This window comes from Portunus trituberculatus, chromosome 34 (assembly GCF_017591435.1).
Source record: "Portunus trituberculatus isolate SZX2019 chromosome 34, ASM1759143v1, whole genome shotgun sequence".
In the NCBI taxonomy this organism is placed as follows: domain Eukaryota; kingdom Metazoa; phylum Arthropoda; class Malacostraca; order Decapoda; family Portunidae; genus Portunus; species Portunus trituberculatus.
In genome coordinates, this window is record NC_059288.1 from 11,531,990 (window position 1) to 11,541,032 (window position 9,043).

Genomic DNA, 9,043 nt, shown 5'->3' on the forward strand with positions numbered 1-9,043 from the left:
TGGTGTGTGCCTGGTCTCAGGCCTATCCGAAGATCGGAAATAATGAGCTCTGAGCTCGTTCCGTAGGGTAACGTCTGGCTGTCTCGTCAGAGACTGCAGATCAAACACACACACACACACACACACACGTCTGAACATGAAAAGTACAGCTACACACCACAACAGTGAAGACATGTTTGCACTTAGCACACATGTACTCCAGCATCTTGGCGGACGTCCTCCTCACCACCGTGCCAGCCACACACAGCAGCCACCCCACATCTGCTGACCAGGGCATTCTGTCTTGGTACAGCTCGGGGCAAGATGGCAGCCCTGGCGTCAAGGGGAAAAGTTGTATGCTCAGTGTTTAGTGTCATGAAGAGTGGAAAGGTAAAATTTGTTTGAGGCTGAATGTTCAATGTTGGTATGTTTGGAAGATGGCAGGCTTGCTGTAATGGCAGGAAAATTTTTGCTTAGAAAGGTTTGGTGTTATGAAAGGATGGGAAAAAGGTAAGGTTTGTTTCAGGTTGCATGTTTAGGATTATGTTTGGAAGAAGGTGGCAGGCCTGGATCTACTAAGAATGTCAGAATCAATACATAAAAAGAAGAAACTGCCTTCCAAAAATGTTATTACGTATTTGTTCTTATTGAGCAAAAATAATTTAGTTATTCAGTCATACTAATGAATTGTTACTGCTCTTATTACATGAGAATAGCTTAGCATTTAACACAAAAACGCCTTCAAATTTGCTAAGCTTCCACCAATTTCCTGAGCCTGTGGTAGCTGATGTGGCTCACTGTCACCCTCAAGGGTACAGGAATTCAGGTTAGCCCCGGGACATTTTTATCCTGGATCTGCCACTGCGAGGGTGTCTCGTGCACCACAAACATCAAAGTTAAGAGTTAAGAAAAACTAAGTAAAAAAATCTAATAATAATAATAATAATAATTAAAAAATTGAGTAAATCAGTAAATCAATATCTTAGTTACAAAAATAAAATCCTAAATAAATAAAAAATAAATAAATGAATAAGACACTGAATTTTTTTTATACTAACAAAAATAAAATCCTAGCTAACTAAATAAATAAATAAATGAGACTGAATTCTTATATGTACAGTTACACAAGTAAAATCATAACAAGACACCACTTCCTAGCCTTGTCTTCATCTATGATGTGAGTGTGTAGGTTTGTCTTTATGGAGAGCTTGCCGCACCAGTTCCCTGAGCAGCTTGGTGGTGGCGCGGAACAGAGACAAGTCCAGCAATGGCAACAGCTTGGCCGGCACTGTTAGCAGCGACTCAGCCACCTCCATGTGCTCCTCACACATGGTGAGGAAGCTGCAGTGAAGTGTGGGGGGAGTCATTAGGGCCAGTCAGTGCCAACCAACAATCACTTGTGCCTTGCTAACATATCAAGCTTCCTCCAACCCTATTCTCTATTCTGTCTACCTCTAATCAATGCAAGAGTTAACCAGTGTTCTCAATCACTCATCTCTTTTCAGGGAAAAGTTAACCAATGTTCTCAATCATTCACCTCTTTTCTAACAATATATAGTTAACAAGTGTTCTCAATCACTCATCTTTTTTCAAGTAAGAGTTAACCAGTTTTCTCAATCACTCATCTCTTTTATGACAAGAGTTAACCAGTGTTCTCAATCACTCATCTTTTTTTCAGGCAAGAGTTAACCAGTGTTCTCAATCATTCGTCACTTTTCTGACAAGAGCTAACCAATCTTTTCAAACATTACATCCTTTTTTTTTTTCTGGCAAACTCAGAAACTCCCTGCCTGCACTTCTGTTTCCACCTTGCTACAATTTAACTCTTTGAAGGAAGTTTTAAGACTACCACACTGTTTCATAAGTATACCACACCACCACAATTCTTCAAAACCACATCACATCTCCTGCCTCACTACAACACTACTTAATATCTATACCACACCACTGCCTCACAACCACACTGCACAGCTATACCACACAACTTCACCACCGCACCAATACAACAACATTTCACACCACTTCACCACCACACTACTTCACACCCATACCACCACACCACACCACCTCGCCACACCTTACACACTTGACAAACACTGGGTAATGCTGCTCCACGTCCTGTTAAGCGCGGTTTACACGAGGAATGTTTACCCATGATCCGGGAACAAGCTTTGGCTAAACTGTGATCCGGCTCAGCAAGTTCCCGGGTTTCAAGGTTCCGTTCGGATGGTGAACTTGCTGACGCTACGCGGGAACTCACGACTGGACGACGATTTGCTGCTTGCTCTCCTCGTGTGTTGACAAGTGTTTAAAATTATGGAGAACGAGTTATTGTGGCCCAGGAGTGTTATCAGATATTTGTGCGAACTGGTAGAAGGGCACAGATTCCTCTGGGACCCACAAAATGTGGACTATCCCAAGCATAAACTCAGATTGAAAGTGTTTGGTGAGATAGCCCAGGAAATCAAGGCTCAATACCCTGCAATGACCACTTTGACTGCAGGTAAGGCTCCTTCACAGTATTTCTGTAATGTATATCATTTAAAGAGACGTTTAGGTACCCATGCAGCCAAATATATATATATAGGTATAATGATTAGCCAGCTTGAGTAGACGTATTAAGTACATTGCACAATTAGGTATTGCATATAAAACTACTGTTTGGGCAGGTATTTTCTATCACAAATTTAAAAGTTCAAATGTTTTATATTTTCAAACGAAACTATATTTATTCGGGAGATTTTGATGTGCTGTGAATGTTTTGAAAACCTTAGATGTTTTGATCAAGATATCTCAACCAAACTTAACCTAACCTACCCTAACCTAACCTCCTCAGAACTGCTACTAATTTTGGCAAATATTTACTTTGGAGGCAAAGCCATATACAGCAGTGTTGATATTTCCCTCAAATTTATTCTTCTAGACAAGCTTAGGCATAGTGGAACAACTGTGTTGGTCTGGGAACATGCTACTCAAGAGAAAGTTTTTAAACAAGAAGTGCTGAGATGAATTTTGAGTATTTTAGAGTGGTAAAACTGACTTTTATCTACTCCAGTCCACCTTGGCATTAATGTAAAATTTTCCTAAAACTGAACAGTATTGCTGGTGCCCAGCTGCTGGATGCAGATATAGTTAGGTTAGGTAAAATTTTGTTAGGTTAGGTTAGTTTAGCTAAGTTAGGTTGAAATGCTAGCAATGAGATAAAAATCAAGATTAAGATGGCCACTATCACAAGACCAATAGGGAGGCACACTTTGCTAGCCAAGGGCCTGCACCACCCTGGACCAAAAACAAATATTTTTTTTGTAGGCAAGAATATTTCAATGTTGTGGCAGCCCTGATACACATACAGTAATGTGAAATTGGCAGTAAGCCGTCACAAAGCTTTCTTTAAACAATCCTCACTGATGACATATCTTGGGGAATGTATCCAATGACATAACTATCCTAACCTAACCTAACTTGTCATTCCTAATCCAGCCTAACCTAATAATCATTTGTGATGGAAAATGCATTCCAAAATGTGTACTTACTAATATTTAGTTTTTATCACCCCCTGTGCACTAATTGCTGTAAAATTTCAGGGCACTTAGTATTTATTGTCTGTGCTAATTATGATGTCTAGTAATTTCATATCAAATGAAACTCCACTCAAGGAAAATATACTAAACAATATCCTTAAAGAATATACATTTTACCAAAAGTTAGACTAGCTGTCATGAATAATGCAGCATATACATACAACTGAATATGGAATTGATTTAATTGTTTTATTAAAAAAATATATTGCTCATTACAGATCAAGTTCGTGCTAAATTTAAGAAGCTGAAGGCATACTTTCTGCGAGAGCACAAATAGATACAGTCAGCACCAAGTGGCTCAGCAGGCAAGACACCTACAAAATGGGAATATTACGACTGCCTTGCATTCCTAGGTCCAAGTGAGGAGCTCACAACAGAGGCATGCTGGTCGGGACCAACACACAAGGTATTTTATAGTGTGCTTCAAAACTCTGATTGGGGTGATAATGGTACTATCATAAGATTTTCCTATAATAATTATGTAATGCCATAATAATATTTATAAGTTTCAATCACATAACGGTCCAATGGTTTACTCAGTTTTATTGCAATCATAGGAAAACTTGTTTTTGGTTACCCACACACACACACACACACGAGCAGAAGCACACATCATCAAAAGTCATATGATCTAATTTATTCATAAAACAGGATTAAAGAGAACATAATGTCAATGAGGATGGTTATTTGTGTATTTAGTATTCACCTAGTTGTATTTTATTACGGGAGGGGAGCCTATGCTCGTGCTGCCCCGTCTCTGTATCTCACTTTGTCTAATTTTTTCTTTAAGTATTGACTTTGCACACACCGCCTCCTTATTCAGCCCATTTCAAATGTCTTATCACTCTATGAGGGAAGCTGTTTTTCATGAAGGACTCTGCCTCTGATTATCACCCTCATTGTTCTTCCAGTTAGAAAATCTTCCATCCACTCCAGCAATGTTCCTGTTATTCCCCCTCTATTTTCAATTTTTTTAATTAAATTTTCTCATGTCTTTTTCTTATCCCAAAATACACTGTCAACCCATCTTGTGTTAGTTCTATGATTACAGAGCAAAAGCATATTAGGTTTGTTACACATGATCTTCCTTTCCTAAATCATTAATTATATTATTCTCTTCCAAATGCTTCTTGGTCCATCTTTCCTTGATCACATTTTCACAAATTTAAGCTATGGTACTTGTTAATGACACCAGCCTTATTTGGACATGTCATACTGTAGGTTCGTTAGGAATTCAATAGGAGAACAAATGATTTGGGGTGGAAAAATGTTTATAAACATTGCATTATCAGGATTAATTTAGGTGTGGTGAGCAGATTTACCATTTGTGTCTGTTGTGTTATCCTACTGACTTTTTTTCCTTAACTTACAAAAATACAGTACTGTTATCAGTAATACAACATATTTTTTTTTCAACAGGAACCTTCATTACCCATGCCAGAATTTCCACCTGAAGAGTCATCCATCTATTTAGTTGAAGAAGCCAGTATATGTGAGGGACTTGAGGAAACTGGTTTTGAAACAGACCAGATCAGTCATTCCACTGAACAAGCCAAACAGGTGACTGCAAATGATCTTGCTGATGCCTTGAGGACATTCAGTAAGGAACACAACCCTGGGTCACTTACAAGTTCAGCTTCATCATCCCTTCTGACGACTCCATCATCATCTAGTCCAGTTTTGTCAGCAGCTGAAGGCCAGCCTAGGCATTTGTCTTCGAATGCCATGAAGAGGAAACGAGCCAAGGCATATGATTCAGCACTAGAAGTTGCATTACAAATGAGTGCGCAAGAACCACTGACCCCTTCATTCTCCAAGTGTGTTGGGTCAATGATTGAAAATATCATAAATCTAGTTCCATCACACATGCAGTATGAACTTAGTTTTGCTATTTTGAATAGTGCTCAAAAGGTATATGAGGATTTTGTAAAAAAAAAAAAAAAAAAAAAAAATTGTAAAACAGAACATTTTTTAGCATTTGTACATTTATAACATTTTCTGTAATTATTGCATTCAGCTGATATTTTTGGTTAAGTAAAATAAGTTTATAAGGTTGTCTCTTTATTTCCTTGCCTCTTATAATGTAATGCACTTGAAAAGTGTGCATAAACACTCTCCACCTCCTGCCACCCTCTACCCAAACTGACACACACACACACACACACACACACACACACACACACACACACACACACACACACACATACACACACACACACACCTCTTCACACTAGATAATAGAGATGGCTGTGTGGTTACAGCATATTTAAATATAAAAAAGGCTTTTGATACAGTCCCACATAGCAGGCAAGATATATGGAGTAACATAGAAAATATTATCAAATATTACAGTTGCATTTAATTATATGACAAGGATATGATGACAAAATTACTACTGGCATAATAATACCTAAATTAGAGTATACTGCAGTGGTGTTTTCATCTAACCTATTGAAAGATATAAGGAATCTAAAAAAGGATACAGAGTACAGCTACAAAGATGGTGTGTGAAGGACATTGGAAAGAATAGTTTTCCACATAGAACAGTGGAAAAGTGGAAAGCTTTAAATGAGGAGGTAGTTGCAGCACAATGTGCAAAACTTTGAGAAAAAATTAGACAAATGGAGATATGGAGACAGGTCACTATGTAAAATGCACACACATACATACAAAACACAAACATTTATGCATAGCCTAGTGTAGAAAGCACATTACATCTTGCCAAGGTACTTTACCTGCATTATTGAAATATTGCTTTAAAGTTTCTCTGACTCCCTTGGCATCTTGTGCATGACCTCTAGTTACCAATGGCAGCCTTTCAAGTCCACCATGTGGATGCTGGTGCCACTGACCTCTATGCAACTCTACATTTTGTCCAGGTGAATCCATTCCCGAAGTGCACCTGGGTCTTCTAGCGACAACTCCCTCACCAGTCGGAAGTACACGCTCTCCTGACGCCTCCTTGATAGCCAGGGACGTGTCCAAACACGGGGTTGTTCATCCCGTTCCCTCATCAGACATATGGCAAGAATGAAGTGGCCCCATTGCTGTCGGGTGAGGCCTTGTTGTCGTCGATTGTGGTTGATGTGGTGTGCGTGGCTCGGCATGGTGGTGCTTGTAAACAAACACTTGAGTTGACCACCAGGATGCTTGATCTTGATCTTGTCGCGATATCGGTCTGCCGTCTCAGGAATAAACTTCAGTACCGTGTGAACATCCGGTGGAATAAATTCCCGGAACATTGGAAAACTTGTTCCCGGAACATGGGTAAACATTCCTCGTGTGAACCGCGCTTTACGGTATTAGGTTCCTCACTTACTTTTACCTCCACTAGGGTCGTTTCGTAACAGTCCACTAGTGTTTTGGTTGTTACTCTGCCGAAGCGCTGGTTATGAGAGGGTGACTGAGGTTCTTTTCTCACCATTCTGACTTTTCCATATGGTGTTTCCACGAATACTAAGGGATAAACAAGATTGTTCCAATGAATCCGCTTAGCTTGGTGATCTAGAGTGAGAGTTGACTGACCGATCGTGTTCATTCTCAACAATACATGTGTTTTGAGATATTCATCGGGAACGACCGCTACTTGAGCAATGATGGGATGGTTACTGTTACTGGCTATTGTTACATAAGCTTGGCCCAATACTCTGATCTGCTTACCGGTGATTCCTTGCAAAGGGGGAATCTTTGAATTTTGTTTCACTGGAATTCCCATTTCATTAATTACACTGATCTTGATTAGTGAAACATCACTGCCAGTATCTAACATTGCTTCGAGTACATGGTTATTGATATCTACACTGATTACCGGGGATTGTCATAACATCCTATTCCGTGTTGTGTTTACTTTACCGGGGCACGATGGATGGCCGCGCCGACAATTGAGCCGTAAACAATCATAACAGGAGCCAGGTTGTGGTCTTTTATAGCACTCGGCTATTGAGTGGTTAGTAGCTCGGCAATATGGGCAGTATTTCTCTCTTCTGCGCCATTGCTGTAATCTTTGATCTACCCTGTCTAATCTACAAGCGGGTGGCGGCCGGGTGGGGTGTAGTCGCCGCCGCCGCTCGCGGGGCAGTCGGTAGGTGGGCTGGGGCCGGGCTAACCGCTCGTACACTACTCTCTTTCCGAGTCATTACCACCAGTCTTTCAGTATCTAATTTGGTCAGAAACCTGGTTAACGATACTTTTTCGTCCAGGTACAGTTCTAATCTTTCCCTGCAGTCTCTCGGCATTCCTTTTATTAGTTTGCTCTTAATCAACCTGTCCTGAGACGGCACGTCATCAGCATCGGTCCTTACGGTAACCAAAGCTAGTTTACATTTCAACCTTGTCATAAACTCGATGGGGTCGTCCTTCACCGAATATTTTAAATCATTCAGAGAATCAAATAACCTTTCCTCATTCTGGTCCGTGAGCTCCTTTGTAAGATATTGCTTAAATTGTGCCCAGGTTACTTCCTTCTCCACTACCGTTTGCACCAGTAAAGCTAATGGGGCTTCCACACGCATTTTAACTATCTGTTGCCTCTCTCTATTATCTATTGAGCAACTTTCCACCTGTGAGAAAAAAAAAACAGCTAACCGGCCAACTCCTACTCCACTCAAGTGACGCAGTTCAAGGACGGGGATGTCACGGGGCTTCATGAGGCATTTAACAGGGACACTCGCAGGCCTCTCCCTGTTCTCTCTAACTTCCTGCAACAAATCGTAGACACAATCACGCAAGGCATCTACCTTCATCTCTAAGTTATTTACTGGTTCTGCACCTGACGGACTTACGCTCGTTATCTGGTTAACTACCGTATCATCTTCGGTTTTAACTACTGGTTCATTTTCCTTTTTAGGCGTCCACTCCGCCCTTAAGCTCAGAAAATCCGCCAACTCATCCATAACGAAAGAAAAAATACCTGACAACTTGTCACAAACTGAACAAAATGAAAATTGGGTGAACAGTGGCTTTCTGTTTCACCAAAACACAACTTAAATTCTCATTATAAAAACAACGTACCTTCCTGTGGAGACAAGAAGCTAATCACACCAAAATATCAAGGCATAAGAAAACAACTTATTGAAAAAAACATGCCAGAACATATGAGCCAAATGGGAAATGTAAAAAAAAAAAAAATTACCCCTAAACTGAAAAAAAAAAAAATAAAATTTTGGTCTCCTCCCCTAGCTTATCCGCGCGGATAAACTAGAGGTGGGAGGGTAGCAAGGGGGACCGACACGGCGCCAACTACCACCTAAAGGTAATTACTTGTGGGGGGAGTGTGGGGGCCCCCCGTGCTACCGCCGAACCACCAACAAAACATCATGGGGGAAGGGACGAACACCTAACTCTCACTGTTCCCCTTCCTCTTTCCTGCCGCTGTGACTCCATACTGGCTACTCGAAACATGAGAAAAAAATAAATAAAAAATAAAAAATAAACGGAGGAGAAACACCACTTCAATACTAAACAAGGGGGATAAGCAGTTACGT

At 40.4% G+C, this 9,043-nt stretch overlaps 1 long non-coding RNA gene across 1 annotated transcript; it reads left to right on the top strand.

The window, feature by feature from the left end:
• The first annotated feature begins 2,102 nt into the window (after positions 1–2,102).
• Positions 2,103–5,605, top strand: LOC123512805. Its single transcript, XR_006677191.1, has 3 exons — positions 2,103–2,482; positions 3,779–3,966; positions 4,980–5,605. It is a non-coding gene; the product is annotated as an uncharacterized LOC123512805 (long non-coding RNA).
• Positions 5,606–9,043: the final 3,438 nt, after the last annotated feature.